Source organism: Mustela nigripes, chromosome 2 (genome assembly GCF_022355385.1).
Source record: "Mustela nigripes isolate SB6536 chromosome 2, MUSNIG.SB6536, whole genome shotgun sequence".
In the NCBI taxonomy this organism is placed as follows: Eukaryota; Metazoa; Chordata; class Mammalia; order Carnivora; family Mustelidae; genus Mustela; species Mustela nigripes.
In genome coordinates, this window is record NC_081558.1 from 66,583,757 (window position 1) to 66,594,907 (window position 11,151).

At 44.2% G+C, this 11,151-nt stretch overlaps 1 pseudogene; it reads left to right on the top strand.

The window, feature by feature from the left end:
• Nucleotides 1–9,571: 9,571 nt before the first annotated feature.
• On the top strand, nt 9,572–10,886 carry LOC132010460 (large ribosomal subunit protein eL8-like; annotated as a pseudogene).
• Nucleotides 10,887–11,151: the final 265 nt, after the last annotated feature.

The window sequence follows — 11,151 nt, forward strand, 5'->3', positions numbered from 1 at the left end:
CTCCCCCCAGCAACCCTCAGTTTGTTTTGTGAGATTAAGAGTCACTTATGGTTTGTCTCCCTCCCAATCCCATCTTGATTCATTGATTCTTCTCCTACCCACTTAAGCCCCCATGTTGCATCACCACTTCCTCATATCAGGGAGATCATATGATAGTTGTCTTTCTCTGCTTGACTTATTTCACTAAGCATGATATTCTCTAGTTCCATCCATGTTGTCGCAAATGGCAAGATTTCATTTCTTTTGATGGCTGCATAGTATTCCATTGTGTATATATACCACATCTTCTTTATCCACTCATCTGTTGATGGACATCTAGGTTCTTTCCATAGTTTGGCTATTGTGGACATTGCTGTTATAAACATTCGGGTGCACATGCCCCTTTGGATCACCACGTTTGTATCTTTAGGATAAATGCACAGTAGTGCAATTGCTGGGTCATAGGGCAGTTCTATTTTCAACATTTTGAGGAACCTCCATGCTGTTTTCCAGAGTGGTTGCATATCTTGGCAACTTTTATAATTGAGCATTCCCAACACGTTTTAAAAATGGCTATCATATATAACATCCAGAGTTTAATTTATAGTAATATGGGCTCTCCTTTGCTAGAGAAGGCTAAAGACAGCGTATTTTCTCTGGGTTGTGTTGTCACTGAATCTGAAATTTTTGATGTCTTGCACTGTGTTCTGAGCAGAATGAGACCATGCTGCCTGGGATGTCAACAGCAGCATTGACCACCTTCTCCCAGATGAGCCACTGGTTATCTGTGAGGGGCAGGCCTGGGGATGAGTGCTTAGTAAGAATTGGGGAGGAAGAGGCCTCTAGCTTGGCCTGAGATCTTCTTATCAGGTTTGAGAACTCAGTTTAGGAATTTGCCCACCATGTTCAGGTTTGTCATGGGAATGAGGAGAGAAACAGTGAGGAATCCACCCAGAACACACTGTCTCACGACCCCCGCGCAGGGAGGGCTGGGCAGGTGCAAGCATGTCAAGCTTCTCAGCCAATTCCAGCAGAATCCCTGAGAAGCAGGCTGTGTCAGGATTCCAGCACTCTATGTTACCGCTACACCCGCCACAAAACAACAGCGTCAACTCTCCTGAAAAGATCTCCCTCCAGAACATTTTTCCTAAAACAAGGCAGACTCAGAGGCAGGCAGAAGCCAGCCCCAGAGAAGGAAAGAGTGCCGGAGACAGAGGAATGGCCCAGTGTGTGACTTTTGTAGGTGGCGCGGTTTGCTGGGTTGGGACACAGGCCATGTAAGCACCCTTTGGTTTTGAGGAGCCACTCCCTACTCATTTGGGTTCTTTTCTCTTCTGATTTAAGTATTTTTTAAAAAAGATTTTATTTATTTACTTGAGAGAGAGTGTGAGAGAGAAAGCACGAGAGGGGAAAGGGTCAGAGGGAGAAGCAGACTCCCTGCTAAACAGGGATCCCGATGCGGGACTTGATCCCAGGACTCCAGGATCATGACCTGAGCTGAAGGCAGTTGCCCAACCAACTGAGCCACCCAGGCACCCCTGCTTTAAGTACTTTCATTCTAGATCGTGCCAGATCTACATGTGTCTGTATATATGACCATGAACCTAAAAGTTCATTTGCCTGTTTATCAATGCTCCAGAAATCCCTGCTGCCACCACCAAATTTAGCATGCAGTGGAGTTGAACCCACCTTCTCTTTTTCCCACCAGCTGGTCTCATAGCAGTGTCCTCGTGCCTGCCAGGGATGGTTCGGTTGTTCCCCTCACAGACTAGAGGCTTTGCCAATGCCATTTTATTTATTCATTAGGGCATTCAGTAGTCAAATATACAAATATTTGTTGGCTTTTTGTTTTCTTTCTCATTTTTTATTAGGATTCATCACTAGCTTAAGTTATCTTGTTTATTTCGTTGTTTTTTTTTTTTTTAAGACTTTATTTATTTGTTTGACAGAGAGAGATCACAAGTAGGCAGAGAGGCAGGCAGAGAGAGAGAGGAGGAAGCAGGCTCCCTGCTGAGCAGAAAGCCCGATGCAGGACTCGATCCCAGGACCCTGAGATCATGACCTGAGCCAAAGGCAGAGGCTTAACCCACTGAGCCACCCAGGCGCCCCTAGTTGTCTTTTTTTAATCTCTTCCCCTTTAAGGCTCATTCACAGCCCTCTTCCCAGTGCCTTTAAAGCGTCCAACATGAAACAATATATAGTCAAAAAATGGACAAACAGGGGCGCCTGGGTGGCTCAGTGGTTTGGGCTGCTGCCTTCGGCTCGGGTCATGATCTCAGGGTCCTGGGATCGAGCCCCGCATCGGGCTCTCTGCTCCGCAGGAAGCCTGCTTCCCTCTCTCTCTCTCTCTCTCTGTCTGCCTCTCTGCCTACTTGTGATCTCTGTCTGTCAAATAAATAAATAAAATCTTTAAAAAAAAATGGACAAACAAATCAATATAGGGTATTTAGAATTTTGTAAGCAGGATAAATTTAAACTAATTAAGGTTTGGCTTACTTCTGCTGTCACTTCACTCTATGCATTGTCTGCTCCAAGCAGATCTTTCTCGAATGCATCTATGAGCCAGGCACTGGTCAAGGTGCTAGGGATACTGCAATGAACAACATGGATAAGGCGACATGCTCCCTCATCACCTACCCACTAAAGCCAAGCTGCTGGGCTGAGCTTCAAGCCCCCCCACCCGGGCCCTGCTCCTCAGAGCCCATTCATCCTGCCCACAGGGAACTCCTGGTGGCTGGATGATAAGGGAGCAAGGATGGCCAAAGTGTGGAAGCCTGGTTCCCCAGCAGGTGCAGGAAGCTGGGGTGAAGGTGAGAATCAAGAGACAGGCCCAGAGTGAGACAGGGGTAGGTGGCAATAGCTCGAGCTAAGAAATCCAGCGGGGAAAACATGCCAGTGAGGATCTGGAAGTCTTGTTGGTGGAACTGGAGGTGGGGAGGAATTGGGAGGTTTTGTCTCTCATTCAGAGTCTCAGCAACTTGCCTGAGATCAGAAGGGAGCCCCAAATCCAAGGAGGTCTGATCCCAACCTGTGGTCAAGACTTTCTCTCTTCTGGTGTTGGTGAATCCAGGGAGAGCTTTTCTCCTCTTCTCTCCCAGATCTTGTCATCCAGGCTTCAGAAAGACTCCGTGGGGTGAGGCCCAGGAATCCCAGCTCTTGCAGGCCCTAATTAAGACCCTGCCACTTTCTCACCAATGAAGCTGTCTCTTCTCTGGGCTCCCATTTCTCATCTACATCATCCCAGGTCGCTGCACCTCCCTGACACCCCTGAAAACCATCTCCTCTCCTGGGTCTCACTCGCCCCTGGGTTTGCCCCTTCTGAGCAAACCAAGGCCCTGAGCCCTGCCCTGCCTAACCTCCCAGGACCGCCATGGGGCTCAGACAATGCAGAGCAAGGGGAATGCCCGAAAGTGGCCACATGCTGGGACATAAGTGTTGCTGTTGGATGTGCAGCACAGTGGACCACACCAGCAAGAAGGGGATGGAGAGGCCCTGTTCATCACCTGGTCCCAAAGTCCTGGCATCCCCATGACATGGAGGGTTATTTCCCCTCTCTCAAGCTCAGGGCCTTCACGTGCGAAGTGGAAACTACAGCAGCTGCTGTGCAGGATCACGGTGAGAAATAAGGAAAATAACGAGTGGGAAGGGCTTTACTGAGCGTTTAAACCTGTGGTGGATGGGAGTCACCCTTCCTATTTTAGGAACAGGCCTTGTCCCACTTTAGGTGTTGGCAATGGGACAACCACTTGACCAGTAGTAGGTCTGTAATTTACGCACATTCAGGAGGCATATCTTAAGGATAGTGCTGGTTTTACAGACTGGGGACCCATTTCATCCTTGACCCCTAGTGGCTGCAGCACTGTTCACAAAGGCCCACTCACTGGTCACTTGCAATTTGACAATAATCAGACTCCTATAGGCTTGGAGTCGACATAGAGAGAGAGAGAGAATGAGCAAGAGGGAAGAGTAGAGGGACAAAGAGAAGCAGGATCCCCACTGAGCAGGGAGCCCTATGCAGGGCTCAATGCCAGGACCCTGAGATCCTGACCTGAGCCAAAGGCCGATGCCCAACTGACTGAGTCACCCAGGAGTCCCATAAGATAATTCTTATATGTTGAAATGCAAATGAATTCTGCCCAGTGGAGGGATCTTTGTCTCCAATTGTACATGCACTTCAATATTCCTGATCTATAAATGCATCTGTTCTTTGTTTTTTTCCTTTGAAATTGATATAACATTTTCCTGGTTCCCTCACTATGCTTAAAATAAAATCTTTAATATGTTTATTTTATATTTGTATGAAAGTCATATTCTTTTTTTAAAATTTATTTTTAAAATTTTTTTTCAGTGTACCAGAATTCATTGTTTATGTACTACATCCAGTGTTCCATGCAGTATGTGTCCTCCATAATATCCACCACCAGGCTGCCCCAACCTCCCATCCCCCACCCCTTCAAAACCCTCAGATTGTTTTTCAGAGTCCATAGTCTATCATGATTTGTCTTCCCCTCCAATTTCCCCCAACTCCCTTCTCCTCTCCATCTCCACATGTCCTCCGTGTTATTCCTTATGCTCCACAAATAAGTGAAACCATATGATAACTCTCTCTCTTGACTTATTTCACTCAGCATAATGTCTTCCAGCCCGTCCATGTTGCTACAAAAGTTGGGTATTCATCCTTTCTGATGGAGGCATAATACTCCATAGTGTATATGGACCACATCTTCCTTATTCAGTCGTCCATTGAAGGGCATTTGGTTTTTTTCCACAGTTTGGCGACTGTGGCCATTGCTGCTTTGAACATTGGGGTACAGATGGCCCTTCTTTTCACTATATCTGTTTCTTTGGGGTAAATACCCAGTAGTGCAATTGCAGGGTCATAGGGACACTCTCTTTAAATTTAAAAAAAAATATTTTATTTATTTGACACAGAGAGAGAGAGAGATCACAAGTAGGCAGAGAGAGAGTGGGAAGCAGGCTCTCTGCCGAGCCTGATGGGCAGGGCTTGATCCCAGGACCGGGAGATCATGACTTGAGTTGAAGGCAGAGGCTTAACCCACTGAGCCTCCTAGGTGCCCCTCTCTTTTTAATTTCTTAAGGAATCGCCACACTGTTTTCCAAAGTGGTTTTACCAACTTGCATTCCCACCAACAGTGTAAGAGGGCTCCCCTTTCTCCACATCCTCTCCAACACACATTGTTTTCTGTCTTGTTAATTTTGGCCATTCTAACTGGTGTAAGGTGGTATCTCAATATGGTTTTTTTTTTTTTTTAAAGATTTTATTTATTTATTTGACAGAGAGAGATCACAAGTAGGCAGAGAGGCAGACAGAGAGAGAGGAGGAAGCAGGCTCCCTGCTGAGCAGAGAGCCCGATGCGGGACTCGATCCCAGGACCCTGAGATCATGACCTGAGCCGAAGGCAGCGGCTTAACCCACTGAGCCACCCAGGCGCCCCCTCAATATGGTTTTGATTTGAATCTCCCTGATGGCTAGTGATGATGAACATTTTTTCATGTGTCTGTTAGCCATTTGTATGTCTTCTTTGGAGAAATGTCTGTTCATGTCTTCTGCCCATTTTTTTTTTTTAAAGATTTTATTTATTTATTTGTCAGAGAGCGAGCGAGAGCGAGCACAGGCAGACAGAGTGGAAGGCAGAGTCAGAGGGAGAAGCAGGCTCCCTGCGGAGCAAGGAGCCTGATGTGGGACTCGATCCCAGGACGCTGGGATCATGACCTGAGCCGAAGGCAGCTGCTTAACCAACTGAGCCACCCAGGCGTCCCTCTTCTGCCCATTTTTTGACATGATTATCTGTTTTGTGTGTGTTGAGTTTGAGGAGTTCTTTATAGATCCTGGATATCAGCCTTTTGTCTATACTGTCATTTGCAAATATCTTCTCCCATTCTGTGGGTTGCCTCTTTGTTTTGTTGACTGTTTCCTTTGCTGTGCAGAAGCCTTTGATCTTGATGAAGTCCCAAAAATTCATTTTTGGGGGTACCTGGGTGGCTCAGTGGGTTAAGCCTCTGCCTTCAGCTCAGGTCATGATCTCAGGGTCCTGGGATCGAGTCCCACATTGGGCTCTCTGCTTGGCAGGGAGCCTGCTTCCTCTTCTCTCTCTCTCTCTCTGCTTGCCTCTCTGCCTACTTGTGATCTCTCTCTGTCAAATAAATAAAATCTTTGAAAAAAAATCATTTTCGCTTTTGTTTCCTTTGCCTTTGCAGACATATCTTGAAAGAAGTTGCTGTGGCCAATATCGAAGAGGTTACTGCCTATGTTCTCCTCTAGGATTCTAATGGATTCCTGCCTCACATTGAGGTCTTTTATCCATTTCCTGTTTATCTTTGTGTATGGTGTAAGAGAGTGGTCGAGTTTCATTCTTCTACATATAGCTGTCCAATTTTCCCAGCACCATTTATTTATTTTATTTTTTATTTTTTTTTTAATTTATTTATTTGTCAGAGAGAGAGGGAGAGAGAGCGAGCACAGGCAGACAGAATGGCAGGCAGAGGCAGAGGGAGAAGCAGACTCCCTGCCAAGCAAGGAGCCCGATGTGGGACTCGATCCCAGGATGCTGGGACCACGACCTGAGCCGAAGGCAGCTGCCTAACCAACTGAGCCACCCAGGCGTCCCCAGCACCATTTATTGAAGAGAATCTTCCCCACTGTATATTTTTCTTTTCCCCACTGTATATTTTTTCCTGTTTTGTCAAAGATTATTTGACCAGAGAGTTGAGGGTCAACTGGGCTCTCTACTCTGTTCCACTGTTTTTATGCCAGTACCATGCTGTCTTGGTGATCACAGCTTTGTAATAAAGCTTGAAATCAGGCAACGTGATGCCCCCAGTTTTGTTTTTCTTTTTCAACATTTCCCTAGCAATTTGGGGACTCTTCTGATTCCATATAAATTTTAGGATTGTTTGTTTCAGTTCTTTGAAAAATGCCGGTGGAATTTTGATAGGAATGGCATTGAAAGTATAGATTGCTCTAGGCAGTATAGACATTTTTTTTTAAAGATTTTATTTATTTATTTGACAGAGAGAAATCACAAGTAGATGGAGAGGCAGGCAGAGAGAGAGAGACAGAGGGAAGCAGGCTCCCTGCCGAGCAGAGAGCCCAATGTGGGACTCGATCCCAGGACCCTGAGATCATGACCTGAGCCGAAGGCAGCGGCTTAACCCACTGAGCCACCCAGGCGCCCCCAGTATAGACATTTTAACAATGTTTATTTTTCTGATTCATGAGCATGAAATGGTCTTCCATTTATCTGTGTCTTCTTTAATTTCTGAAAGTCATATTCTTACTTAAAAAAATATATATATCCTTCAATAGTAAGGTCCTCCCCAGGGCCTTCAAAGGAGCCCATGCAAATTGCAAGTGAGAGGCCATAAAGGATGAACTTTACAGGTTTTGTGGTAAATCTTCCAGTGGAATTAAAAATTCAGGTAATGTGTGCAACATGGATGGACCCACTTACATGGGATGGACCGAAGGAGAAAACACTGTATTGAAAGAAAGCCAGGAGCGGTCTATAACCTGGAAAGCAAAAGAATACAGATTTTGGAGAATCAAATAATGGAAAACAGTATAAAATGCCATGGGTTCAAGGAAGAACCTAGAGGTGGCAATTTGCCTTGAAAATTAGGAGACCAAGGCTCCTAACTGATGGGAGTCTCTCCTTAATAGCAATATTAGGACAAGAGTGTGGAAATAGCCATGGCATGGGGACTGAATGGAGGTGGACAAAGTGAGTACAGTGAGCATGGCCTCCTATTTCTAATAAGTTGGCAATGAAAAGAAGGACTGAGATATCCCAATAGATAAAAGTAGACACATGGAGTTCAGTGGGATTTCCCCAGTGACATTTCATATTATCACTGACATTTCAGGTATCTAAGAGCATCTAAAAAGAAGTTTTAAAGAAAGAAAAAGAGCTATAATTTACAAGGAGATTATCATCATTTAGTTTCTACATATGATAGATAAATGTGTATAACATTTGAACAATAAATAATGAGCCCAAGTTTTGAATATACATGAACACCATACAAAATTAGAATCATACTATATATATACAGATATATATAGTATGATATATACTTATACTATATATATGTGTGTGTGTGTGTGTGTGTGTGTGTGTATATATATATATATATATATATATATATATAGTATCAGAATATACTCATTATTTTGTCATACCTGGGAGGACGTTCTCATTTACTGATCTTCCAGATCAGTAGCTTAAAGACTGTATAATATACTATGTTGTGAGTGTTCATAATCAGCTGATTCATTTTTTTTATTTGGCCTGGCCTTTAGATTATTAACAACTTTTCACTGTTTTGATACTGTTGCCATGACTTTCCTTTACATTAATCTTCTTTTTTAAAGATTTTATTTATTTATTTTATTTGAGAGAGAGAGAGCACGAGCCAGCAGGGTGGTAGGAGGTGCAGAGGAAGAAAATACTCAAGCAGACTCCACGCTGAGCATGGGGCTTGATCACACCACCCTGAGATTATGACTTCAGCTGAAACCAGGTGCTCAACGAACTGAGCCAGCCACGTGTCTCTCCTTTAATCTTTTTTTTTTTTTTAAGATTTTATTTATTTATTTGACAGAGAAAGAGCACAAGCAGGGGAATGGGCAGAAGGAGAGGGAGAAGCAGGCTCCCCACTGAGCAGGACCCTGGGATCACGACCTGAGCCGAAGGCAGATGTTTTACCAACTGAACCACCTAGATGCCTTCCTTACATCAATCTTAATGATTAGTTCTAATTCATTCCAAAAGAAAAACTACCCTGAAGTAGAATTCTTAGGTCAAATAGTACATGTTTCTGGCCTTTAATACATATTCTCAAATTTCCCTATAAATAGGGTGACCCAGGCCTCTCACAAGTGTATGAGTGACTGTTTGCTTCTATCTCCCTTATCAATGAGAATTTTCATATTTTAAGAATATTTGCGGGGCGCCTGGGTGGCTCAGTGGGTTAAATCCTCTGCCTTCGGCTCAGGTCATGATCCCAAGTCCTGGGATCGAGCCCCACATCAGGCTCTCTGCTCAGCAGGGAGCCTGCTTCCTCCTCTCTCTCTCCACCTACTTGCGATCTCTGTCTGTCAAAAAAAAAAAAAAAAAAGAATATTTGCCAATTTGTTTGGCAGATGTGGCATTATTTTAGTATGTATGATGGAATATTTACCATAAGTTTTCTTTCACTCTTCCTATAAGCTAAGATTTCCTTGAGCTTTCCAATTTTGCTAACCATGTTGTTAATTATTTGGAAACTGGTTTTGTATTAGGGAAAATGGTGGTTGTTGTAGATTTACACAAGAACAGAATTCAGGGAATTACTGAGATAAAACCAGACTGAACTGGATAAAGAGAGAATGGCAGGCGAGGACCACAAGCCCAGACAGCTCTTCTGAAGAAATTTGCTCTAAAGGAAAGCAGAGAAACTGGCTGTAGTGGAAGTGGAACATGGAGTCAAGGAGAAGTTTTTTATATATATGGGAGTGACCTAGCAGAGAAGAGAGATGGAGCAGTTGTTGACCTTAGTAAGAGCAGAGGAGGGCCATGCATTTTAATAGGACATGATGCAGTACAAGCAGGTTGGAAAAATGGGAAGTGAGGAGGCTCTTCTAATTTCTCCATGAATCAAGAAACGGTCAAAACTGAAATGGGAGAAACGTTGGAATTCTGATGTAAAAGGAAGTAGGAAATGGTATTTCAGAGAATGAAGGAGTAAGCTAATGGGAGAAATCTAGTAAGACTGCTAGATAAGGGCAAGGGCCCATATAAGATTCATGATTAGAAACCAGATGTGAGATCAGTCTACACACATCTATTTTTTTTTCTTCCACCATATTAAGCTGCTCAGACTTGGGTGACAAGTAAGTAGAGTTAAATTGACTAGGGTTGGGGTTCTCCAAGGTAAGAGGATCTAGAAACAGAGCAGAAAGGGAATTGATGATGATGAAGTGAACTGGTATAGTGATGGGACCACAGCATCGTAACTAGGTGAAGGGAGGCAAAGAAACAAGATGGGTTATAGGCAGCAAGAGTGGTGAACCACTCTCTCTTCCAGCCATCCAAGATCCCAAAAGCAAAGGCAAAGGGGAAGAAGCTGGCCCCAGTCCCTGATGCTGTAAGAAGCTGGAGGCCAAGAATGTGGTCAATACCCTGTTTGAGAAAAAGACCAAGAATCTTATCATTGGACAGGACATCCAGCCAAAAGGGACTTCAACCACTTTGTCAAATGTCCCCATGATATCTGGTTGTAATGGCAAAGAGCTAGTCTCTATAAAATGTCCAAAAGTGTCTCCCGTGATTAACCAGTTCCTCCAGGCCTTGGACCACCAAACAGCTATTCAACTGCTTGAGCTGGCCCAAATACAGACCGGAGAAAAGCAGGAGAAAAAGCAGAAATTGTTGGTCTGGGTTGAAAAGAAAGCTGCCAGCAAAGGGGATGTCCCAGCAAAGGGGATGTCCCAACTAAGAGGTCCCCTGTCTTTTGAGCTTGGGTTAATACTGTCACCACCTTAGTGGAAAACAAGAAGGCTCAGCTGGTAAAGATTACACATGATGTGGATCCCATTGAGGTGGGGCTGTTGTCCTATCTGTTCTGTGTCATGAGATAGAGGTTCCCTACCACACTGTCAAGGAGGAAACCAGGCTAGGGTATCCGATCCACAGGAAGATCTGCGCCACTGTTGCCTTCACACAGTTAACTTGGAAGACAAAGGAGCTTTGACTAAGCTGGTGAAAGCAATCAGGACCAATTCCAGTGACAGATATGGTGAGATCTTCTGTGTCTGGGGAGGCAACACCTTGGGTCCAAAGTTGGTGGTTCACATTGCCACACTGGAGAATGCAAAGGCTAAAGAACTGGCCACCAAACTGGGCTAAGTGGATGCTGTTGAGTTTTCTGTACATAAAAGTAATAAAAAGCTCTCTTTCAAAAAAAAAAAAAAAAAAAAGAGTGGTGAACCAATAAGTTGGAGACCGCAAAGGGGTCAGGGCATTACAGGAGAAGAGCTAAGAGCTATTAAGACAAGTGGTAGGAAAATAGAAAGTGGTTTCTGGAGGGTAGGATGCTTGAAATGGACATAAAAGAGATGGCAAAGTAGACATCTACCCAGTGAGATGCAGAAAGGACTGCTGACAATGAAGT